Source organism: Erinaceus europaeus, chromosome 6, assembly GCF_950295315.1.
Source record: "Erinaceus europaeus chromosome 6, mEriEur2.1, whole genome shotgun sequence".
Taxonomy (NCBI): domain Eukaryota; kingdom Metazoa; phylum Chordata; class Mammalia; order Eulipotyphla; family Erinaceidae; genus Erinaceus; species Erinaceus europaeus.
The window spans coordinates 27,140,590-27,167,015 of NC_080167.1; the positions used below are offsets into that span (position 1 = coordinate 27,140,590).

General features: G+C 39.5%; 1 protein-coding gene across 3 annotated transcripts in view; it reads left to right on the top strand.

The window, feature by feature from the left end:
- The window catches only part of LYST (lysosomal trafficking regulator), a 188,280-nt gene that overhangs the window by 18,506 nt on the left and 143,348 nt on the right, over positions 1-26,426 (top strand). For all 3 annotated transcript variants that reach the window (XM_016188071.2, XM_060191968.1, XM_060191966.1), the window contains exon 2: positions 19,751-19,843. The gene's annotated coding sequence lies outside the window, so the exon portion shown is untranslated. The remainder of the gene's footprint in view (positions 1-19,750; positions 19,844-26,426) is intronic.

Consider the following 26,426-nt stretch of genomic DNA (forward strand, 5'->3'; position numbering starts at 1 on the left):
TGTTCTGCTGCTTAATTACTTCACAGCCCCTGGAAGAGTAATTCTTAGAGTGTGATCATCTTAATTACTCAAGAAGGGAATTGAATAGTTTTTCAAATACTGGTCATTTCCCTATTCAAATGTGACTGAGTTCTTTCCAATTGAAACTCAAATGAACGAGGAAATAAAAGAGGTTCTGGTCACTTTAAACGAGTGGAAGAAGTAGACTAGTGATAAGGTAGGGTAATCCTCATACTTAAAATTTTATAGGGGGCCTGGCGGTGGTACACCCCGTTAAGTGCACATAGTGCAAAGCTCAAGGATGCTGGTTGGAGCCCCTGGCTCCCCACCTGGAGTGGGGATGCTTCATAAGCGATAAAGCAGGTTTGCAGGTATATATATTATACAGCTGTTGTCACTCATCTCTGAGAAGTAAAGTGAGGACCAGAGAAGTAGACAGCTCACTCAGTTGGGTGGGCACCTTGCTGTGCGCAAGACCTGGTTCCAGCCCTGGCAACAAATAGGAGGTGCTGTGGTACCAAAAGAATCTTTAGTGCTGTTGTGTCTCTCCTTTTCTTTGTCTCTGCTTCTTTCTCTCTTTCTTCCAAATAAAAAAGCAACACGAAGCACTAAAATCATTCATGGGTGAGGCCTCTAGCTCCACTAAAGAAACAAATAACGGGGCCAGGTGGTGGCGCACCTGGTTGAACGTACGTATTGCAATGAGCAAGGACCCAGGTTCGAGCCCCCAGTCCCCACCTTCAGGGGGAAAGCTTTGTGAGTGGTGAAGCAGTGCTGCAGGTGTCTCTCTGTCTCTCCCTCTCTGTCACCCCCTTCCCTCTTGATTTCTGGCTGTCTCTATCCAATAAATAAAGATTTAGAAATTTTTTTAAAAAATTAAAAGGAGAAACAAAACAAATAGTCCTTTTATCAAAAAACCTGAGAATTTTATGTTAAAAAAAATTTTTTTTCTTTGCCACCAGGGTGATTGCTGGGACTCAGTGACAACACAACTCCATTGTTCCCCATGCATTTTTCTTTTACTTTTTGATAAGAGAGTGAGAGGTAGAGAGAGAAAGAGACAGAAGGAGAGACATCTGCAGCAGTGTTCCACTGCTCGTGAAGCTTCTTCCCTGCAGTTGGGGACCAGAAGTGACATGGCCACTAAACCATCTGCACCGCCTTCTGCCCGCATCTCCCTCTATTTCTCTTCCCATCTTTCTTAACAGACAGAGAATAGAAAAGAGAACCAGGCAAGGTGTTCATCAGTGCCGTATATAAGCTAATGATTTTGAGTTTACTCCCTAGTCCTGCATTTAGAAAATGTAGGTAAAATAAGATAATAATGATGCATAAGTGTCCTTGGTAAACCAGTATAGCATTGACTTGTCTTCCCAAACTGGGATCTGGAAAAAAAATTAAGAGAGTGTGTGTGTGTGTGTGTGTGCCTGTGTGTGTGTGTGTGTGTGTGTGTGTCTGTGTGTGTGTGTGTGTGTGTGTGTGTGTGCGCCCGCGCGTGCATTAAGAGGAGGAGAAGTGATCCTCCCTTGTGAAGGTTAAAGATATGTGGAAGCTTATTAGCAACAGAATGAGGGTTCCAAAAGGTAGAGCATAAAGAATCTAGGCTTAGAGGAAAACTTCTTTAGTCGTGCATGAAAAACCAGTATGGATGGGTGAGTAGGTTTGGTAATCACAGTTTTTTCTTTCTTTCTTTCTTTCTTTCTTTTTTTTTTTACCAAACAGGTGCTATTTTGAAAATGAAATGAATGCTGTTAATAGTAACTCTGGGGCAACATGCATAAACTAGCACTGTCCTGAGCTAATTGAAATGGTTAGTCATACTAGTGGTCAGGAGCCAAAAGAACTTTGGGGTGGGGTTGCGGATATTGGGATAAATAAAGTGAGGCCCTAAATTAGAGAGACATGAGTGGAGTTTACTACACTATAAGTATTTTACTACACTAAAAGTATTTACTATACTAAAAGTATTCTGTGTAGTCCTGTGATACTGCCCTGAAATGTTCTGGGTACATCTTGTTGTATAAGAATTTGGAGGTTTGCTCACGGGGATATAAATTGGTCTAACCCTTGTGGAAAGTAACATGGAGATTTTTTCAGAACACTAGAAATGAATCTACTCTCTCGCTCAGCAATTTCTCTTCTAGGGATTTACCCAAATGAAAGAAAACAGAAGAGATCTGTGAACACCTGTGCTCATAGCAGCACAATTTGTAGTAGCCAAAACTTGGAGGCAACCCAGATGACCAAAGACAGATGAGTGGCTAAAAAAAAAAAAAAAAAAAAAAAAGTTGATGTATGTATATATACATAATGGAATACTATTAAGCTGTTAAAATGTTGAAGTAATCTCCTTTGCATTATCTTGGATGTATCTTGAAGACATCATGAGATAAACCAAATGAGAAGGACAAATATTGAACGATCAGGCTGGATTTAATAAATTGAGATAGGGAGGGAGAACACAAACTGAAACATGGACTAGGTATGATGTCTGGGATCAAAGCAAAGGACTATGGAGAAGGAGGGGGAGGGAAGGGCTGAAGAGAACCTTTGGGTTCTCATGCATGATGATGTAAAAGGGTAGATTGTGGGTGAGAGTGTTCTGCAGAGAGCTTCCACAGAGAGATGGAAAATTGTACTTGTGTGTCAGTGACTGCAGTTATTAGCAACCCCCATAAAAATTATTTTATAAAAATAATTTGGAGATTTGAAGACAGTTCTGGATTCATCTCTAGATTAAGATTTGGAAGCCACTGGCATAGAGGTGGTACTTGAAAGCTGTGGAGTGAATGAAATCATCAAAGAAGAAATCAAAGACAGGGAAGTGAAGAGGAATAGAGAATCTAGAGGTTCCCCAAGTTGAAGGAAATGATGAGAAAGTCAGCCCAAAGAGACTGAGTAGTGGTCAGAGGTTTGAGAAGAAAACTAACAGAGATTGGCATCTCACAAGTCAAGAGAGGAGAGATTTAAGAGATGAACGATTAAAGAATTTATTTTACTTCATATGAGAGAGGGAGAAGCCAGAGTACGACTCAGGTACTCTGCAATGCCAGGCATTGAACTAAAGGATTAGGCATGCAAGTCCTGTGCTCTACCAGCTGATCTATTTCCCTTTCTGCAGAAAAGAATAGCCTCTATGTTTCATGTTCTCTAGAGGTCAGATAAAATAAAGACTGGAAGATATCCATTGGATTGGATTTGGCAGCTAGAAGGTTATTGTTGATCTTGGCCCATATAGTTCTGGTAGAACAGAAAAGTCAGACTATAGTGCACAGAGAGTTGAAGTGAGGTGAGTGGATTATTTCCAGTATAGACTGCTATTGAGTAGTCGTGAAAGAGGAGAGTGTTAAAAGTTTATTATTTATTTATTTATTTATTTTTATTAAAACAGTGAAGAAGTCAGTGGAGATAAGTTAAAAAATAAGGGTGGAGGTTGGGAGGTGGTCATAGTAGTGCTTCCTAGTAATATCAAGCCAGTAATTTTGTTAAAATCAAAAGAGAAAGAGGAAAATAGATTGTAAATCATAGCTGGCGACAATTTGTTAGGTGATGAAATAGGTGAGGAATGTTTACTAAAGAGATAGAATTCGTAATTTGGGTGAAATATTGAAAAGTGACATTTAAGTTGTAGACTAATATTCTATCTTTCCCCCTCCATTTTTAAGTTTGGGTTTTAGAGTTACTTAACTGTGTCCTGCCTTGTTGAAATAGGTTCATTAAATATTGATACTTGTTCTTGTATTCTGTTTAAAAGTTAACAGTGCATATTTGGAAATATTTTCTTTCCTTTTTAATTTTTTGTTTAATGACCTTTTTAAATGTACTTTATTGAGAGTTAATGGTTTAGAGTCCTGTTTGTTAATACACAGATAAACCCCTCATCTCCCCACAATAGGTGTCTAGGTATCTGGAAGACCCTTGATTCCCCCAGTCTAGCTTCCTCTCTCCCACTATACACCAGGATTCCAGAGCCCCTTCTCCCTATCGCTCGCCCTCCATCCCCAGAGTCCTTTACATTGGTGCAATCCACCACACACACAGTCCAAGTTTCACCTTATGTTTTCCCTTACTGTCTTTAAGTTCTACCTGTGAGTGAGATCACTCAGTATTGGTCCTTATCTTTCTGCCTTATCTCACTCTGCATAATACCTTCAAGTTCTTTCCAAGATATTACAAAGGAGATGACTTTGTCATTTTTAAAAAATACATTTATTTATTTTCTTTTTTGTTGCCCTTGTTGTATTTTTATTGTTGTTGTAGTTATTATTGTTGTTGTTATTGATACCATCATTGTTAGGACAGAGAGAAATGGAAAGAGGAGGGAAAGACAGAGAGGGAGAGAAAGATAGACACCTGCAGACCTGCTTCACCGCTTGTAAAGGGACTCCCCTGCAGGTGGGGACCTGGGGACTCCCAACCAGAATCCTCATGCCAGTCCTTATGCTTTGCGCCACGTACACTTAACCCACCCTACTCCCAACTTTGTCATTTTTTAAAAAATATTTATTTATTTATTTATTCCCTTTTGTTGCCCTTGTTGTTTTATTGTTGTAGTTATTCTTGTTGTCGTTGTTGGATAGGACAGAGAGAAGTGGAGAGGGGAGGGGAAGACAGAGAGGAGGCGAGAAAGATAGACACCTGCAGACCTGCTTCACCGCTTGTAAAGCGACTCCCCTGCAGGTGGGGAGCCGGGGGCTCAAACCTTGATCCTTACACTGGTCTGTGCACTTTGTGCCACGCTGTGCTACCGCTGACTCCCAACTTTGTCATTTTTAACATCTCCATTATATATCACAACTTTCTTAGCCACTCATCTGTTGTTGGGCATCTGGATTGCTTCCAAGTTTTAGCTATTATAAATTGTGCTGCTATGAACACTGGTGTAGGTAGCTTTTTTCAAATAGGTGGTTTTGTTTTGTTTTCCCCTTTTGGGCATATTCTCAAGAGAAGAATTGTTGGGTCATAGGGTACATCCATTTCTAGCCTTCTGATGAATCTCTAGACTTCTTTGCCACCGGAGCTGGATCACTTTACATACCCACCAGCAGTGTAGGAGTGTCCTTTCCCCCCCACAGCCTTTCCAACAGTTAGTTGGTGTTTGTGTCTTTTCTAATGTACCTTCTCACAAGTGTAAAGTGGTGTCTTGTTTTTATTTCCTTGATCATAAGTGACTTTGAGCATTTTTAAGTTAACTAATTTGTTATTATTAGTGATTCAATATTGATTTACAAAATTACAAGATAACAGGTGTATGATTCTATACCTTTCTTCACCACCAGAGTTCTGTGTCCTTATCCCCTCCGTTGGAAACTGCAGTAGTTTTCTAAGATCACAGATATGGATTGACAGTTATTTCCATAACTATATTTATTTGCCCACATTTTCCTATGGTCTTGCCTTCTCTTTTCTAAATCACACCTATACTTATTACTGCTTCCCAATGTCCTGTCCTTCCTTTTTCCCTCTTCTCTTTCTGGGTCCTGACAGAATTAGAGTTCAGAGCCCTCAAGTAATCTTCCCCTAATATTTATCCCCCTTTGGGAGTATGGACCAAAATTCTTTATGGGATTTAGAAGGTGAGAGCTCTGGCTTCTGTAGTTGCTTCTTCTCTGGACATGGACATAGGCAGGTCAATCCATACCCCCAGCCTGACTTCGAGCTTTTTAAACATATATCTATTGGCTCTTTGGATTTCTTCTTTGGAGAAAATTCTATCCATATTCTCCCCCATTTTTCACTGTTTTTTTTTATTTTGCTAATTAGTCCTTTGCCTGATTCTAGTTAAGACTATTTAAATTTACTGTTCTGGTGACATCATTCTTGTCAGTTTTCACTGTTTTTGCTGTTTCTTTTACTAAGCATAAATAATCACAGTATATGCTGTCTTAAATTTTCAAAGAGCAATGATTATGTATGTATATTTTTCTTTCTCATTGCTCTTTAAAAATGTGATCAATGTGACTACAGTGCAATTCTTACTTTGTGGTTTGCTTATCTTGGTTCCTAAGGTGGAAAAGTAGTGGTTTTAATTGAATATATATTATTTCAATAACATGAGGGAGAAAACAAAACAGTGGTAAAGTGATTTCCTCTTTTATTATAGAAATGCTTATTTGCAATGGCAGCAAACATTTATCAGATCATTTATTGTCACCACTTCTGGGTATTCTTTTATTGAAATGCAAAATTCAGTGTGTTTTGGCTAATGGCAAAAGGATGTTTTCTGTAACTCAGACTCAACATGTTACTGTTATAATACTTTCTTATATTTGCTTGTCTAGGCTTTATTGGACTTCTAATGCATTGTGACTTAGGGCTTATTAAAGATTAAAATGCTTTGCCAACTTTTTGGATTTCCTCTTAATAATGTGTCCAAAAGCAGTAATTCTGACAACTCTTGAAGTATTTCTTCTCTGTTAACTTTATTATTTTTAATTATGCATCCCATACTTCTGAAATATGTTTATTTTGTTTTCAGATTATTTAAAATAATAAAATCTCAGAGGTAGTTTTGACAAAACCTGATGATACACAATTTTAGAATGTGTCCTCTTATTTTAAAGGTCTGTTGCTCTTCCACTGCACTATTTCTTCTGCCCTAGAATGTGTCTTTTTAATCTTAGATTCTTATAGTATTTTCTGAGAACTCACAGCCTAAAGAGTTAGTTACTTTTAATTTTTTTATTATTTATTTTCCCTTTTGTTGCCCTGGTTTTATTGTTGTTGTAGTTATTATTATTGTTGTTGTTGTTGGATAGGATAGAGAGAAATGGAGAGAGGAGGGGGAGAAAAGAGAGGGGAAAGAGAAAGACAGACACCTGCAGACCTGCTTCACTGCCTGTGAAGCGACTCGAGGGCTGGAACCAGGATCCTTATGTTAGTCCTTGTGCTTCGCACCATGTGCACTGAACCTGCTGTGCTACTGCCCAAACCCCATTTATTTTATTTTATAATGTTTTTGTAGTGGCAGGGGTTGAAACAGGGTCATACACTTTGCTAATGAAATACTTCCCTACTCACAAAGAAATTATCTAGTTTTTTTTTTTTTAAAAGAAGCCATCTAGTTTTATTTTATATATATGTACATATATATGAAAAAAACTAGTATAGTCACAGGCCCTTTGGAATATAACTAAAATATGCCTACTAGCTATCTACAAAATGGAGGACCCCCCCCCCCCAACTCTTCATCTGCACTGTTCCAGCCCTTAGGTCCATGATTGGTCAACAATTTGTTTGGCTTTGTATGTTAACTCTCTCTTCAACCACCAGTTTCCAGATGCTACCATGATGCTGACCAGAATTACCTGGACAGACAACCCCACCAGTGTGTCCTGGAACTCTGATTCCCCAGAGCCCCATCGTACTAGGGAAAGAGAGAGGCAGGCTGGAAGTGTGGATCAACCTGTCAATTCCCATGTTCAGTGATGAAGCAATTACAGAAGCCAGACCTTCCACCTTCTGCATCCCACAATGACCTTGGGTCCATACTCCCAGAGGGATAAAGAATAGGAAAGCTATCAGTTGAGTTCTGGTGGTGAGAATTGTGTGGAGTTGTATCCCTCTTATCCTATGGTTTTTGTCATTGTTTCCTTTTTATAAATGAAAAAAGTATTTATATACATGATATGGAGTTTAGAAAGGTTAAGCACATCTCTTGAAATCCTAAGGAGAGCCTGGGGCAAAACAGATAAATAAAAGTTTCTTGAGTTAGTCTGGTGTTCTTTCTACTATAATCCCCTCCTCTTCAACACTTTAATACATTTTGAGAAAATAACTTCAGAGCCAAAATGTGTCTTAGTTTCTAGTATGTAGTTTTCTTATATCTTTAAGCCCCCCTTTTTTTAAGGTGTCTTTTTTTTCATTTACTTATTTGATGGAGTCAGAGAGAAATTGAGGGGGGAGGGGGATATAGAAAGGAAAAGAGACAGAGAGACACCTGCAGTCCTGGTTCACCATTTGTGAAGTTTCCCCCTGCAGGTGGGGACCAGAGACTTGAATCTGGGTCCTTGTGCACTGTAATGTGTGTACTTAACCAGGTGTGCTGCTTCCTGGCCCCACCCCTTTTCTTTATACACAACTATATTTAGGCCATTGTGATTGAAACTAAGTTGTGAAAAAAAAATTGAAAGGCAGTGGTAGATAGCATAATGCTTATGCAAAGAGACTCTCATGCCTGAGGCTCCAAAGTCCCAGGTTCTGTCCCCCACACCGCCATAAGTTAGAGATGAGCAGTGCTCTGGTGTTTCTCTCTGTCTTTCTCTCTGCATCTCTCTCAAAAATAAAATAAATAAAATACTTTAAAAATTGAGATGTGTAGGTTGAATTAAAAAATGCATTTACTCAAAGCTGTTTAATTTTTTTTTTTTATCTCTGTTCACTATCAATCCTATCTCTATATTTTCCTCCACTATTACCTATTAGTCATGGATGGTTAGAAAGCAACAGATTTAGTAACTAGATCTCAATGTTATCTTTATTTCTTTTCTTCTTTTTTTCTTTTTTATTGGATAAGACAGAGATATTGAGAAAGGATAGGGGACAGAGAGCGAGAGAGAAAGATAAACACCTACAGACCTGCTTCACCACTTGTGAAGTGTTCCCCCCCCCCCAAGTGGGAGCCAGGGGCTTAAATCCAGACCCATTTGCTTAGTATTGTGTGTGCTTAACTAGGTGTGCCACTAGCCAGCCCCTCCCCAGTATTATCTTAATGTGAAATGTTTTGTATAAGTAGCACCTTTGTTTATAATTTGTAACCTCAAACTAAAGTTTTTCTTTTTTTAAATAATTTTTTATAACTTATTATTGGATAGAGGCAGAAAGAAATTGAGAAGGGAGGGAGAAGTAGAAAGGGAGTGACAGAGAGACACCTACAGCCTTGCTTCACCACTCTTGAAGCTTTCCCCCTACAGGTGGGGAACAGGGGCTAGAACCTGGGTCCTTGTGCACTGTAATGTCTGTGCTTAATCAGGTGTGCCACTGCTTAGCCCCAAAGTTTTTCTTTATAAGGGAAACTAGTTTTCATTTTGTCTCTAAGAATTATGAAGACAGCAACTTTTCTCTACACTTAAAAGGCATCTTTAAAATTTGTAAATATCTGTGTTCAGTGTGTCTAACATATGTTTTGCAGAATCTTTTACCTTATGTGAAATATATATTAAAAACTATTGATCATTAGGTTGTTGCCATTTGAATCATTCTTACTATTTCAATTTCACATTTCGGATACTACTCAGCTGTGTTTTTAGTGTTTCTTTAATAGATATGGAAAAACCATCATGGCTATAACTGATTTTTTAAAAATATTTTATTTATTTATTTATGTATTTATTTATTTTGGGTAGAGACACAGAGAGAATGAGATTGTGCACTGTATTGTGAGCATTTAACCAGTTGCCCCACCGCCTAGCTCCTAATTTTTTTTTTAATAAGGTTTTTAGTTGTTTCTATGGTTCTTCCCATAACATTAACTTAAATGTTTGTACTTGAATAGGGAAAAGGCTTTTGTAAGTGTGTCTTGTTTGTTTGTTAGAACTTTAGCTGTGGAATGATTTTCTAAAGGAATTTGAGTATTAAGTTGTTTATCAAAGTTAGTCTCTTTTTTTTTTTTTGTCATTGGTGAGGCTTCACTGCTTCAGGCAGACATTTCTGTGTGGGGGCAGACTGCAGCATTGATGCTTCTCTCGGTGTTATAGTACTCTCCTGTGGTGTGTGTACCTGGCTTGTGCAACATGACAAAGCAGAAACCCTCCTGGAGGAGCTATGTATGATACCATGATAGGAGTAGGGATTCAATTCTCTTGGACAGTAGGAAAGTCATTTATGATTTTAAGTATTGTGAGTAGCTTTTTTTTTTTAGCAGATGCAAGATTTAGATGGAATGAAAAGTAGATCAGAAGAATGACTAAGAAGTTGTTGGCACTGCAAGTTAGAGAAGAAATGAATGTGTAGAAATATGTAGGAATAAGGTTAGAGAGAAAGGACTAAATGAAAATTATAATGTTGATGGCTTGTACTTACTGAGCTTTCTGCAGTCTTCAGGATGCTGTGCTATGTATTTTATATGCGTTATCTAATTTACATAACAATTTTAGGTGTGAGTCTTGGAGGAAATCAAGTATCCAAAGTCATAATGTTAGGGACTGTCAAATCAAAGATGAACATCTCTCTCTCTTAAGATTTTATTTATTTATTTTCCTTTTTTTATTGCCCTTGTTGTTTTTATCATTGTTGTGGTTATTATTATTGTTGTTATTGATGTTGTTTGTTGCTGAATAGGACAGAGAGAAATGGAGAAATAAGAAGAATACAGAGATGGGGAGAGAAAGACACCTGCAGACCTGCTTCACCACTTGTGAAGTGACCCCTCTGCAGGTGGGGAGCTGGGGACTTGAACTGGGATCCTTACGCTGGTCTTTGAGTTTCATGCCATGTGAGCTTAACCCACTGCACTACAGCCTGACCCCCAAAGATGAACCTCTCAAGAAGAAATCTATCAAGAATTGATTAGGCCCCAGATTCAGTGTTACTCTAGTGTCTCTCCTGACTGGGAAAGCCTTGCTTTGACAGTATGACAGTTACTTCTTATGGGTAGAGGACATTCACTGAACTAGAAATAAGGAAGGAAGAGCTGGAAAGGAGAGGTCATTGCTTATTCTGGAGAAAAGAAATTTGTGTATAAAATATAGAGAGATTTCCTGCTCTTTTTTGTTGATTGCTTCTACTTTATCTTCTAGATCACTGATTCTATCTTTAGTATCTACCATTCTGCTGTGAAGTCCTCCATTGTATTTTTTGGGGCTGGTCACTGTATTCTTTAACTCTCTAGAATTTGTTTGGATAATTCTTGTGCTTCAGCTTACTGCTTTTTAATTTTACTTTTTTTTTTATAGCCACCAGGGTCAGCACAAAAAAATCCACTGCTCCTGTATACCACCCCTTTCTTTTCTTTTGTTAATAGATACAGAGAGAAATTGAGAGGGGCAGGGCAGATAGGAAGACAGAAAGAGACACCTGCAGCATTGCTCCACTGCTTATGGAGCTTACCTTCCTGAAACTGGGGGCCAAGAACTTGAACCCCAGCCTTTGTGCATAGTGATGTGTGTACTCTACTGGGTACACCACTGCCTAGCCCCTGACCTTGTTGATTTTTCATTCTGTTGATTGCCTCATTTTAGTGAGCATCACAAGTATTGTTGCTTTAAATTACCTGTTAGGTAATTCAAAGCTCTGTTGTATTTGAGGTATTTTCCAGGCAATTCTTTTGCCTCATTGGTGTAACTCTGTCTCCTCATTATGTCAAGTGCTGTAAGGTGACCTGAGCCTTTAGTTGGTGTTTGAGTTGACTTGGGTGGCAACATGAATTCTCAGTTGCCAGTGCCTGGCAGCATCTGTGTGTCCTGTTCATGTGGGTCTGTGCAAGACCAGGGATTTGTTGTTGGGTTCAGCTGTGACTATAGCCAGTTTGCGGTTCAGTGGATTTAGGCAGTGACCAAAAGTCTAGGGTTACAAGTAGTTTGGATAGTCCTGGGGAAAATACGAGTTAAGAGCACCCCAGGTACATGACTTTAACTACATGAAAGTAATCTAGAGACTGAGACACCAGTGCCAGGACCTTAGTCCCAGCAGGTTATGGAGAGTACACTCTGTGCTTCTCTGTCTAGTGTGCTCAACTTTTAACTGAAGAAGGGTTGAACATTCAGAAATTTGCCCCCAGTGTCTGTTAATATAGAAAATGAGAACCAGTATGCTATCCATCAATGCTTCCATCAAGGTTATGAGAGAGAGAAAAATGACATCTACCAGTAACTTCCATGGAATTCACACTGTACAGGTTTTTTGTTCCCTATTCATTGCTCCAAGTCTGGGGTTATAGGATTGGTGTTTCTTGGATCTAGCACAAATATCCCCACATTCCCCCCAAGGGAAGTTCTGCACTTTAGAAATCTCTTCCCAGTTGTAGCTGGTGTTCTGTATTAGGGTGTCTTTACTGGCATGAGTGTCTCTCCTCTCCATATGGGTGGTATCACTTTGTCTCTTGCTGTGGAAGCTATTAACACAGGTTTCAGAATAGTCTCTGTGCAAATTGTTCTCCGAATCCATTTAGTTTTGTTGTGTTCACTGAACAAGATAAACACAGTTTCTCCCTATTTGGCCATTTTACTAGAAGCCCTTCCCTCCAAAAAAATTCATTGAACATTTCTTTGTACATTGACTTATGCTAAATACAGAATACAGAATAAAAGTAAGAATTGTGCAACTAGTTTTTTTCATATTTATTAAAGATTGTTATGGTCATTTGGAGTCAATGTTTATTCCTTTTATGTTGCAACTCCAGTTAGAACTAAAAGTGTTACTTCTTATTACAGTGTAAATAGGGAGTCAGGCGGTAGCGCAGTGGGTTAAGCACAAAAGCGGAAGGAGCGATTTAAAGATCCTGGTCAAGCCCCTGCCTCCCCACCTGCAGGGGGAGTCGCTTCACAAGCAGTGAAGCAGGTCTGCAGGTGTCTATCTTTCTCTCCTCCTCTCTTGTCTTTCCCTCCTCTCTCCATTTCTCTCTGTCCTATCCAACAGTGACATCAATAATAACAATCATAACTACAACAGTAAAACAACAAGGGCAACAAAAGGGAATAAATAAATATTAAATAAAATGTAAATACATTTTTCTAGGAGAATAATTCATTTTTACTTTAATTTTTAGTTTTTTTATTTATAAAATGGAAATAACGACAAGACTACAGGATAAGAGGATACATTTCCACACAATGCCCACCCCAGAGCTCCATATCCAATCCCCTCCCATGATATCTTCCCTATTCCTTATCCCTCTGGGAGCATGGACCCAGGATCATTATGATCATTATGAAGTGCAGAAATTGGAAGGTCTGGCTTCTGTAATTGCTTCTCTGCTGAACTTGGGCATTGGCAGGTCGATCCATACTCCCAGGCTCTCTCTTTCCCTAGTGGGGCAGGGTTCTGGGGAGGTGGGGCTCCCAAGACAGATGGTGGGGGTCTTCTGCCCAAGAAAGTCAGGTTGGCTGAACCTGGTGGCTGAAAAAGAGTTAAGATATAATGCAGAACAAATTGTTGACTAATCATGAACCTAAAGGCAAGAATATTGATGGAGAATTGGGGTCTCCATTTTGGAAAAAGCTAGTAGGTCTTTTTTAGGTATATTCGAGACAGTCCATGACTTTACTAGTTTTTGCCTGAGCCTGGCATCTGATATGCGGTGGACCCAGGTTATTGTCTGGGGAGATGGTGTCATAGTTGGAAAAAGAACTAGAAAACTGGATCAGTGGAACAGTGCCTGGTTTCCTTTTGTCCTCCTCCTCTGTCTTCCCTCCTCCTCCTCCTCCTTGTTCTTCTACCCCTTTCTCCCCCCCCCCCCACAAATAAAAGAGTGAGAAAATTGGCCCAGGAAATTCAGTGTTGATACCATATGTATGAGAGAACCAGGTACTACACTGAAAAATATAGACAAATACATGGATTACTTTACAAGGAAACTTGGCAGACACAGTATTAAAAGTTTAGATTTAAGCTAATTTATCAGGATTTTTGACATTTGGTGAAAGACTAGGAATTGAATAATTCAGTGTCTTATGAAAAAATTGGTACTTTAAAAACAAAGTTTAGGGCTGGGAAAGTAGCTCTGGAGTAGAGTGCATGTCTTGCATGTGTGAGGCCCTGGGTTCAATCACCAGCATTTTATTAGAGAGAGGGAGAGGGAGGGAGGGAGGGAGGGAGAGAGAGAGAGAGAGAGAGAGAGAGGAAGAGCGAGAGAGAGAAAATATAAAGCTCGTTACTGCAACTCCCCCCTCATTGTTTTCCTTTTACTACTTTATATATAGAAGTCACAAGGTAGGGAAAATATGAAAACAAACAAACAAAAACTAGATAACCTTGCTTTTTGTTTTCAGTGCTAACTGGGAAACGACATCATCTTAAAGGACAGCAGCATTTCTTCATCAACTGTTTTGAAAGAGAAGGTTGCAGTGCTCTTTTTCTTCCTCCTGATGGCACTCTGTTGTAACATGTTCAGAAATAAGTACAACTCCAGCTTTTACCAAGCATGTTAACTGATGTTTTTATAATTCTTAGAGGTCCCCATAACAACTCCATGGGATAGACATTTTATGGAAAAGGAGCCCCATGCTCCTATTTACAAACTCTGTGACTGGCTAGCAATTGCTAGATTGCCAAACTAACTTAACTGCTTTCTTCACTGTCACAGCATGAATGCTGTCTGACTGTTGAGAACAGATTTCAGAAACTAGTGGAAATAAAATGAGGAAACTGGCTAGTAAATACTTGCTGAAATATTATTAAAGAAGTTATAAACATTGGTTGAATTAACTAAGGAGTGAAAAGGGGGCCTGATATCTTGCCTTGGCCATTGGTTATTTGGTAGTTCTTGAGGAGGAAAGTTGGTAGTCTAGGGAGCACTTCTTGCCTTAGTAATAGACAAGACATTTTATTTTCAGTGGTAAATGTAATGTTGTTGATAGCACTGAGTAAAATGTAAGAATGTAAGAATGGTAAGACTTTTTAAATGCTTAAAAGTGAATATTGTATGTTGCCATGACTTGCTATGATGGGGGGCAGATGTACAGTGTGTGTTTGTGTGTTCTTTGTGTCAGTAAGATAAGTGAGTGAAAACCCACAAGAATGAGATTGGTAGCTTCATTTTGTGATCTTTTGGATACTAAGCTGTAGAAATAAGTCACAGAACTAGATCAGAGTAAAGCTATCAAATCAGCTATCCAGGTAGCTGCAGGAACTCTCACTCAATACAAGCATGCCTCTGTTGACTTTTTGTTATTATTATTATTATTTTTATTAAACAGTCCATTGCCAGAGGTAAAGGGGAACTGAGCTGATACTCTCACCCTTCTCTTGACTTGCTCTTCAGGCATAATTAGACAGTGGACATAATGGGAATCCCAAGAGAAAGGCCAGGCCATTCCTTCAGCAAGTTATTAAATGACTGCCATGACTGGCACTATTATAGTTGCTGTAGATTAAACAGTAAATGTGACAGAGCAAAATTTATTTCATTGAGGAACTTTCATTTTAAGAGCTCAAAAATCACCAGTTGGACAGAAAACTAGCTTTGTGGTTACTTAACTGCAGTGACCTTAACTTTCACTTCTCTTCACTTTCAGTCTCCTGCCTTCAGGAGAATGTTGTTGTCATCTGGAACTATTCATTAGAGAAATTTAAGCTTTCGAGTACACTGTATTTTCACATTTTTAAGTCTTCATTCTTAGGGATACTGGTTGTCTTGATTTCTCCTGGTGTATCAAAATTTTTTCTAGCCTTTTTTTCTTCCTTACCTAGTCTATGCTCTGTAAATAATTATTTTTTTGGGGGGAAAAGGTGATTTACATGACAGTCGTGGTTATATGGGTACACTTTCTCATCTTTCCGTGAGAGGTGGCTACACACCATTCCCATCACCTCCTCAGGCTCCCTCACCACTCGGATGCTTCGCTCATCTGTACTCCTGATTTCCCATCCACTTATACTTCTGATGCCTCCACCTACATACTCCCCTAGATCTCTGATGCTACTAGAGTCAAGCAACTAAGTCCTAGAGTATAGTCCCAAATATTTGAAAAAATTGATGCCCCCAGAAATTTGTGGTTCTCACTTCTCCTGAGCTCTTAGTGCACTAGGAAGTTGTTTTATTTATCCTGACTCTCAACTCTTTATATCCTTGTTTTTCTGATTCTCAGCTCTCTTCCCACTTGCCATCCTTTACTTCACTTATTTTCTTCCATAACCTGTTCAACTTTTATTCAAAGATTGTCCCTTTTATGCAACATCTCTGACCACTCAAATTAGACTTATTACCTCTTACTAACCCACAGTGCCCCATGTGAGGGTTTGCTTTTGCAATGCGATATCCTTGGGCAGAGAGTGGGATTAATTTTGGGGGGGGGTGCTTTTCATATTTTGCCTATTTGGGTGGAGACCGCGAGAAATCAAGAAGGGAATGGGGAGATAGAGAGAGAGACACCTGCAGCATTGCTTCACTGCTTGTGAAGCTTTTGCCTTGCAGGTGGGGGGTCAGGAGATTGAACCCAGGTTTTTGCGTATTGTAGATGTGTGCTCAACCACGTGCACCACCATCTGGCCCATGGGATTACTTTTATATCTTGTATAACTAATGTTTGATACAAAGCAGATATTCAGTAAAATGCAGAGTAATATATAATAAACAGGAAGAGGAATGTGATACAAAGTTAGCATATACAGAAATGAAAATAAAAAATTCCTAAATTTCAAAGATGATATTGATAGGTAAGATGGCATGGATAAACTCTCTAGAAGGGAAAGTAGTTATCAGGTGGCCAGAGACAAGTTTATCAGGCAATTAGAAAAAAAGAAAAAAGTGGAAATAATGAATTAATGACAATAGGTATACTGTGACCCAAGAAAATATGTTGAAATTAATATTAATGTTAATCACAGAGATATCTCACTGGATGTTTTTCCTGCCATGTAGAGTCCCATTTTGAGTTCAGGAACTGGCTAGCAAGTGCTATGAAATGGGGGGGGGGGGAAGTTAGTACTATTCTCTACCTATCTATCTGAATGAAAGAGTGGTAGAGCAATAAAATTGTGCATGCCTGAGGACTCTGCTCTCCAAAAATTTAAGCAATAAAAACCTATTAACCACAGAGACTGGGGAGAAGACTCAGTGGTTAGAGTGCAAAAATTGTATAAACAAGACCCAAGGGTTATTCCATAGCATCTCATATGTTAGAGTGGTGCTCAGGGGTGTGTGTGTGTGTGTGTGTGACCTTTTTAATTGCTATATTAAAAAAATAAAGGAAAAAATAATTTCCTAAAAAAAAAAGAAAAGAAATAGTATGTGAAAAGAAGGAAGAAATCCATATAGTAGAAAGAGATGGCACCTTCTAGAGGGTGAAGTTTGCTAGCACATATTTTGGGGGGAGGTGAAGTTGTCTCTCTATGACAGCTGTTTTGGAAAGCAACATTTTCATTATTCACATAAATTAATAATAATTTCAACTAAGAAAAGTGAAAGGGAAAGTGGCCAAAGGAACTCAGATTTCAAAATAATCTGGACAGAAGAAGGAAAGAAGGCTATGAAACAAGCAAGTATGTAAACTGTGTAAAGGAGGAACACAACTCAAGGACAATGAGGAGTTGAAGTTTTGAAAAAGGTTAAGTAAGGTTGACCTTTTACATTTTATATGTAGAAGGTGGGGGCAGGCACATGGATAGAGTTCGCTTATAAACTAACTGACCTTATAATCAGAAAGAGAGAGAAAATGGAATTTCTCAGCTTCTCTTTTATTTCTGTCTTCTCTGATATGAAGAATGATCTCCACACAAGAAATAAGAGTGGAAGTAAGCAGAATAAGAGAAGATTGAAGGCCAAGATTGAAGGAGATGATGCTAGAAGTTCTGGCTGCTCTAAATGACTCTACATTTTGGGTTCAGATTCTGAGATAATGTGTTAATATCATCACTGAACTGGTAATCTTAGAGTAATTGTGATGCATATGAAAACTTTTAGAAAACTATTAATGAATAAAGTCCTAAAAAAGGGGGACATAAATATAATAGATTTTAGTGAAGTTGATGGTATCTCCACAAAAGATTCTATTATTTAAAAATACAAAAGATCCCCACCTGCAGGGGGAAAGCTTCAGGAGTGGTGAAACAGGGCTGCAGGTGTCTTCTCTGTCTCTACCCAATAATAAGTAAAAGGTTGTTTTTTTGTTTTAAATATTTACAGAAGCAAAAAGAGGAGTAGTAAAGGACATGGGGACTTTTTTTTATAAACTATTTATCTCAGACAACACAAGTTTCACTTTTGCCAGGAATACTACATATACAGATTAGGAGACTGATGCATCTATGATACATCTAGGTTCCCATAAGGCATTTGACATTATTTATCCATTTGACATTATCTAGTATGTTACTCTCTCCTTGAGGACAAGATAGAAAATTAGACTGTAGCATGGATATAGCTAGTGAATAAAATAACTTAGTATATTTATTTATCGGCTGTCCTATAGGAAGCATCTTATTCTTCACACTCAGCTGGTAGCCATCTCATTTATTTTCTTGAGAAAATAAAACCATCCACTTTTTGGTCCTCGTATTATGTGTTTTTCCTCCTACATATCTATTCATATGATCTGTCATTTATTCCGTTAGATAAACTGTCTTTTTTTTTTCTACCAGAACACTGGTTCAGCTGTGGTTTATGAGGGTGTGGGGAATTGAATCTGGGACTTTGAAGTTTCAGGCTTGAGTGTCTTTGCATAACCATTATGCTATCTATCTCCACCCTAAACTGTCATTTTTATATTCAAGTTCTTCCACTTGTGTATTGGCTTTTTTTCTCCTTATTGTGGAAGTAGGTCCTCTTATTCTAGCATTTCATCTGTCTTCCTTTCTTTATTGGCGACAGATAATATACAAACTTGCTATAAAATCTCTACCTGTCAACGCCCATGTTCAACAGGGAAACAATGACAGAAGCCAGACCTTCCACCTTCTGCACCCCATAATGACCCTAGGTCCATACTCCCAGAGGGATAAAGAATAGGAAAGCTATCAGGGGAGGGGATGGGATAGAGAGTTCTGGTGGTGGGAATTGTGTGGAGTTGTACCCCTCTTATCCTATGGGTTTGTCAATAATGTTTCCTTTTATAAATAAAAAATAAAAATAAATAATAAAAAATGAAAAATAAAATCTCTACCTGCTTATTTATTTATTTATTTATTCACATGCTCTGTCCCATGTCCCTTTCAACCTACCATTCATTTCCTCATCCTCCTTTATCACAGAACTTCTCTATGGAGGTGCCTAAAGCCTTGCCTCTGTTTTCTCACCAATCATTCCCCCTCGCCTAAGGCCACTCTGACAAGGTTGTCAGGAACTCTCAAGTTGCTAAATCTTGTGGTCAGCTCTTAGTCTTCATTTGATCCAACCTTATTGTGTCAGCAATATTTGACACATTTTTCCCAGTTTCAAAATTTTCTACACTTGGCTCCTGGGAGGAACCTCTCTTCATTTTCCTCTCATAATACTTATTGTTCAAAGGTTTTTTTGTACTGAGTTGCTTCTCCTTTCCCTGCTCATAGTGCTACCCCCAGAACTTGATTCTGGAGCATCTCCTCTTATCGGTACATATTTATTCTCTATGCCCCTCCCCACTGTTAAGTCCTGGTAACAATGCTGCAAGTTTGTTTGGACAGCAGTGTTCTAGTCCCATTAAAATGCCTCTGTATAATGATAACTCCCACATTGATTCACCAGGTGCAGCCTCCTGACCTAAATAAACTCTTTTGGCATAACTGCCTGCTTGGTATCTTTTGTGTAGTTCCTGAGAGACAGATCAAATTTAACATAACAAACTATGAGTGCCTATCCCTACTGCTCATTTTTGAATCTTACCTCTTGGTGTACACAAAGCTATTTTTCAAAAAGATCAAGAGCCCTGAAGTTTTCTTTCTCACCCTCTTCTTCCTCTTCCTCCTTCTCTTCCTCCCTCCTTTCTCTCCCCCTTCTCCTCCCCCCCCTTCTCTTTTAGGGAATATGTAGGGGAAAGGAGAGGAGGACTGGCAGGAGGAAAACTTTCATTCTGAAGGAGAAACAGTTCCAAACGGAAACTGGTTTAGGATTTCCCTTACACCTCCTATACCTGCATCTGCTTCTTCATGAGCTAATAAGTTCTTCCTCTCTTTTTTTTAGGTGTAACTATCTTCTGAGAATAATTCTTTCAACTGGAAGTTGTTGATGAGTTCAAAATAAGATTCTAAATGCTACAGAAGTATTGAAAGATTGGTAAGTATTTAACATAATAAATATAAGCAGAAACAAGATAGTTATGTGGCATTAAGCTAATCCTAAAGTAAAAACAAATGAAACTTTCCATTAGTAGAGTTAGATGTATAGTTGTAGTATATTGCACAGTGACACAAGGGAAATAAATATAATATTGAAAGGGAAAGCCAAAGTTACAAAAGGATATATATTATCCTATTTAATACTGAATATTTTATAGCTATAAACATATTAAAATGCAAGTATATGTATAGAAATACTAAATAGTATACCCATAAGGATTTAACAGTGCAGCCTTAATAATAGAAGCTGATTGTGGTCCAGGCAGTAGTAGCACAGCGGGTTAAGCACACTTGGCGCAAAGCACAAGGACTGGCATAAGGATCCCAATTCGAGCTTCCAGTTCCCCACCTGCAGGGGGGTTGCTTCACGAGCAGTGAAGCAGGTCTGCATGTGTCTATCTTTGTCTCCCCCTCTCTGTCTTCCCCTCCTCTCTCGTTTTCTCTCTGTCCTATCCAACAACAACGACAGCACTAACAACGACAATAATAATACTAATAACAATGATAAACAACGAAGGCAACAAAAAGGAAAAAATAGCCTTCAGGAGCAGGATTCATAGTGTAGGCACTGAGCCCCAGCAATAACCCTGGAGGCAAAATAATAACAATAACAATAGAAGCTGATGTCAGGATGACTCACATGTAAGTTTTCTTTTCTTCCTTCCTTTTTTTTTTGCCTCCAGTGTTATCACTGGGGCTCAGTGCCTGCAGCACGAATCCACTGCTCCTGGAGGCCACTTTTTCCCATTTTGTTTCCCTTGTTTTTGTTGTTATTATTGCCATTGGTGCTGTTGTTGACAGAGAGAAATGGCGAGAGGAGGGGAAGACAGAGGGGAGAGAAAGACACACCTGTGGACCTGCTTCACCGCTTGTGAAGCGACCCCTGTACAGGTGGGGAGCCAGGGGCTTGAACCAGGTTCCTTACTCCAATCCTTGCACTTTGTGCCATGTACACTTAACCCACTGTGCTACCGCCCGACCCCACATATAGGTTTTCTTTTCTTTTTTTTTTTTTTAATTTTTTATTTAAGAAAGGATTAGTGAACAAAAGCATAAGGTAGGAGGGGTACAACTCCACACAATTCCCAACACCCAATCCCCATAACCCACCCCCTCCCATGGTAGCTTTCCCATTCTCTATCCCTCTGGGAGCATGGACCCAGGGTCGTTGAGGGTTGCAGAAGGTAGAAGGTCTGGCTTCTGTAATTGCTTCCCCGCTGAACATGGGCGTTGACTGGTCGGTCCATACCCCCAGTCTGCCTCTCTCTTTCCCTAGTAGGGTGTGACTCTGGGGAAGCTGAGCTCCAGGACACATTGGTGGGGTCTTCAATCCAGGGAAGCCTAGCCAGCATCCTGGTGGCATCTGGAACCTGGTGATTGAAAAGAGAGTTAACATATGAAGCCAAACAATTTGTTGAGCAATCATGGATCCCAAGCTTGGAATAGTGGAGAGGAAGTGTTAGGGAGGTACTCACTGCAAACTCTAGTGTAGTCCTGCTTTCAGGTATATATTTTATAGTTTATGGATACGTGTGCACATAAGCTCTCTCTCACAGAAACTGGTGTATATCTAGGTTATGGGACTTTGTTAGAAAGTGAACTACCTGAGATGAAATTAGAGTGTACTATTAAAGGAAAGGTCTCACCCGAGTAATGAAGCTGAAGGGTTGTCATTCCACACGTGAAGTCTCTGGATACATTCTGAGGTAAAGCATGTTGAGGTAGCAATCGTTGCTTTGGTTAGGTTGTAATCGGCAGATGCAATGTTATTTGGTTTGGATTGGGAGATGCATACGGGAAAGTGGGCCCTATCCAAGGGTTCCAGGACTGGGGGAAGTAGGGGCTCTATAGTGAAGATGTGAGGTTCCTGCTGTCTTAGGGTTCAAAAAGACAATCAATAGTTAATATTATCATCACATTATTTGTTAATTGGGTTAACTTTGAAAAGTCCCTTTGTTATGGCTTGCTGGACAGTACCCAGTATCTTGTATATAGCTGTGCTGTTGGAAGCTTCTAATCTACTTGGTCTAGGCTTTTGAGAGAGTCCGCATATCAAATACATAGCCTATATATTAAAAAGATTCAGTTTGTCTTTTGAGAAACTTTGAGACATACAATTGATTTCCCCCTCTCATATTAATTAGCTACTGATTTATATGTCTACATTTTGCTAGGAGTGTACATAAACACCATTCCCACCACCAAAGGACTGTGACCCATCCCTCCCGCCCACTCCCACCCCCCACTGGCCCAGGAAGCTACATGCCTACCCCTCACCACTGGGTTTTTACTTTGGTGCCCTACTTACAATTTGATCAGGTCCTGCTTTTAGTTTCCCTTTCAGATCTTCTTAGTCAGCTTCTGTTGATGAGTGGGATCATCCCATACTCATCTTTATCTTTCTGACTTAGTTCACTTAACATAATTCCTTCTAGCTCTGTCCAAGATGGGTCAGAGAAGGTGGGTTCATTGTTCTTGATAGCTGCATAGTATTCCATTGTGTATATATACCACAGCTTTCTCAGCCACTCATCTGGTGTTGGGCACCTGGGTTGCTTCCAGGTTTTAGCTATTATGAATTGTGCTGCTATGAACAGAGGAGTACACACCTCTTTTTGGTTGGGTGTTATGGAGTCCTTGGGGTATAACCCCAGGAGAGGAATTATTGGGTCATATGGAAGGTCCATGTCTAGCCTTGTGAGAGTTTTCCAGACTGCTCTCCACAGAGGCTGTACCAATTTACATTCCCACCAGCAATGTAAAAGGGTTCCTCTGTCCCCACATCCTCTCCAGCATTTGTTGCTGCTGTCCCTTTTGATGTATGCCATTCTTACAGGAGTGAGGTGGTATCTTAGTGTTGTCTTGATTTGCATTTCTCTGATAATCAGTGACCTAGAGCAGTTTTTCATATGTTTGTTAGCCTTTTGCATCTCCTCTGTGGTGAATGTTTTGTTCATTTCCTCTGCCCATTTTTGGATGGGGTCATTTGCTTTTTTGCGGCTAAGTTTGCTGAGCTCTTTACATATTTTGGTGATTAGTTTCTTGTCTGATGTCTGGCATGTGAAGATCTTCTCCCATTCTGTGAGGGGTCTCTCTGTTTGTTTAATAGTTTCTTTGGATGTGCAGAAGCTTTTCAATTTGATGTAGTCCCATTGGTTTGTTTCTGCTTTGGTCTTCCTTGCAATTGGGTTTGATTCATCAAAGATGTCCTTGAGGTGTAGGTGGGAAAGTGTTTTACCAATGTTTTCCTCTAAGTATTTGATTGTTTCTGGTCTGACATCTAGGTCTTTGATCCATTTGGAGTTGATTTTTGTTTCTGGTGAGATAAAGTGGTTCAATTTCATTCTTCTGCATGTTTCAACCCAGTTTTCCCAGCACCATTTATTGAAGAGAGCCTCCTTTTTCCATTTAATCCTTTGGGCCCCCTTATCAAAGATTAGATGCCCATAGGTGTTGGGATTTACTTCTTGGCTTTCAATTCTGTTCCACTGGTCTGTATGCCTATTTTTGTTCCAGTACCATGCTGTTTTGATGATGATGGCTTTATAATATAGTTTAAGGTCTGGGAGTGTGATGCCTCCATTTCTGTTTCTTTTCCTTAAGATGGTTTTGGCAATTCTAGGTGTTTTCAGGTTCCAGATAAATGATTGTAGTGTTTGCTCTATTCTCTTAAAGAAGCTTGGTGGAACTTTGATGGGTATTGCATTAAATTTGTATATGGTTCTGGGGAGAATATTCATTTTGATGATATTTATTCTTCCAATCCATGAGCATGGGATATCTTTCCATTTCTTGGTATCAGTTTCTATCTCCTTGAGTAGCGACTCATAGTTTTCAGTATACAAGTCTTTCACTTCTTTGGTCAACTTTATTCCTAGGTATTTGATTGATTTTGCTGAAACAGTAAATGGGAGTGATTTCTGTATGTCTTCTTCTTCTTCAGATTTAGTGTTTGCATAAAGAAATGCCACTGATTTTTGTACATTGATTTTGTAGCCTGATACCTTGCTATATTGCCTAACAACTTCCAGTAATTTTCTACTGGATTCTTTAGGTCTTTCTATGTATACTATCATATCATCTGCAAATAGTGAGAGCTTGACTTCTTCCCTTCCAATCTGTATCCCTTTGATTTCTTTCTCTTGCCTGATTGCTATGGCAAGAACTTCCACTACTATGTTGAAGAGTAATGGTGACAGTGGACAGCCCTGTCTAGTCCCCGATCTGAGGGGGAATGCTTTCAGCTTCTCTCCATTGAGTATGATGTTGGCTGTAGGTTTGCTATATATAGACTCCACTATCTTGAGGAATTTCCCATCTATTCCCATTTTCTGTAGAGTTTTGAGCATGAATGGGTGTTGGATTTTGTCAAAGGCTTTCTCTGCATCTACTGAGATAATCATGTGGTTTTTGGCTTTGCTTTTACTGATGTGTTGAATGACATTGATTGATTTACAGCACATATAGGTTTTCTTAAGAGAAAAGACTCACGGAATCTAAGCTTTAAGCTTTATGTGGGGTTACTCCTGCTGATTGGATTTTGTCACACTTGCGATGAATGTTTCACACCCTTCTTAAGTATGTCGCGCATGGATCTTGGGATGGTACAAAGATTCCCAAAATTGTGGTTTTTATCATGTTACTTGCAGTCTGAAGAATCAGACCTCAAGCTGCTTTTTGTTCTATTTGGGGGGGAAAATGTACATGGGAGCTGGGTGATGGTGCACTGAATAGAGTACACATGCACAAAGTTACTGGTTCAAGCCCCTAGCCCCCACATGCAATAAGGTACTGCAGGTATTTTTCTTTTTCTTCCCCTGCAGGGGATGGCCAGGGGCTTTAGCGTAGGTCCTTGCACATTGTGAGATGTGCCCTTAACCAGGTGTGCCACTACCTGGCTCCCCTGTCTGTCTGTGTGTGTGTGTAAATATGTGTGCATTTCCCCCATTATTTCAGTGGTTCTGCCTGAACTGCCATTCTGATTCAGCATTACACTACTAATTCCAAGTGTCTTTCCTTTTTTCCCTTTTCTCTCTTGGGTAAGCAAATCCATGCCTGGCTTCCTTTGGTGTTCTCCAGATTCACTTCCTTTTCCTTGATGCTATAAAAACAAGATTCATGGTGACCAACACTTCTGGTCCTGGCGGAATTGGGGGGTACAGAACCCTCTTGTTTACTTTCCCTATCACATACTCCCCTGGAAGTATGGACCAAAATTCTTTATGGCGTGCAGAAGGTGAAAGGTCTGGCTTCTGTAATTGCTTCTCTCCCCCCCTTTGATATTTTTTATTATTTATTTTGAGAGACACCTGTAGTTCTGCTTCACCACTTGTGAAGCTTTCCCCCTGCAGGTGGGGACCAGGGGCTTGAATCTGGGCCCTTGCACGCTATGACATGTGCACTTAGCCAGGTGCACCACCACCTGGCCCCTGTAATTGCTTCTCCACAGGACATGGGCATTGGCAAGTTGATTCATACTCCTAGCCTGCCTCTTCCTTCCTTCCTTCCTTCCTTCCTTCCTTCCTTCCTTCCTTCCTTCCTTCCTTTTTTTTTTTTTTTTTTTTTTAAGATTTTATTGGGAGTCAGGCAGTAGCGCAGTGGGTTAAGTACACGTGGCGCGAAGTGCAAGGACCAGTGTATGGATCCGGGTTCGAGCCCCCAGCTTCCCACCTCCAGGGGAGTCGCTTCACAGGCAGGGAAGCAGGTCTACAGGTGTCTGTCTTTCTCTTCTCCTCTTTCTTCCCCTTCTCTCTCCATTTCTCTCTGTCCTATCCAACAACAATTACAGCAATAACAACAACAATAAAACAACAAGGGCAACAAAAAGGGAAAATAAATAAGTAAAAAAAGATTTTATTTATTTATTAATGAGAAAGATAGCAGGAGAGAAAGAGCCAGACATCACTCTGGTACATGTGCTGCCAAGTACTGAACTTGGGACCTTGCACTTGAGAGTCCAATGTTTTATATACTATGCCACCTCTTGGACTACCCCCAGCCTGTTTCTATCTTCCCATGGTGGGGTTAATACAGATTTCTTTTTTTTTTTTTTTTCAGCCACTCATCTGTTGTTGGGCACCTGGGTTGCTTCCAGGTTTTAGCTATTATGAATTGTGCTGCTATGAACATAGGAGTACACACCTCTTTTTGGTTGGGTGTTATGGAGTCCTTGGGGTATAACCCCAGGAGAGGAATTACTGGATCATATGGAAGGTCCATGTCTAGCCTTGTGAGAGTTTTCCAGACTGCTCTCCACAGAGGCTGTACCAATTTACATTCCCACCAGCAATGTAAAAGGGTTCCTCTGTCCCCACATCCTCTCCAGCATTTGTTGCTGCTGTCCTTCTTGATGTATGCCATTCTTACAGGAGTGAGGTGGTATCTTAGTGTTGTCTTAATTTGCATTTCTCAGATTTCTATCTTAAAACCAATTTTTTATATCTTATAGGTTCTGGTGTATTATAATGTATTATATAATATTATATAATGTATTGTATAATGTATTATAATATTGACATTAT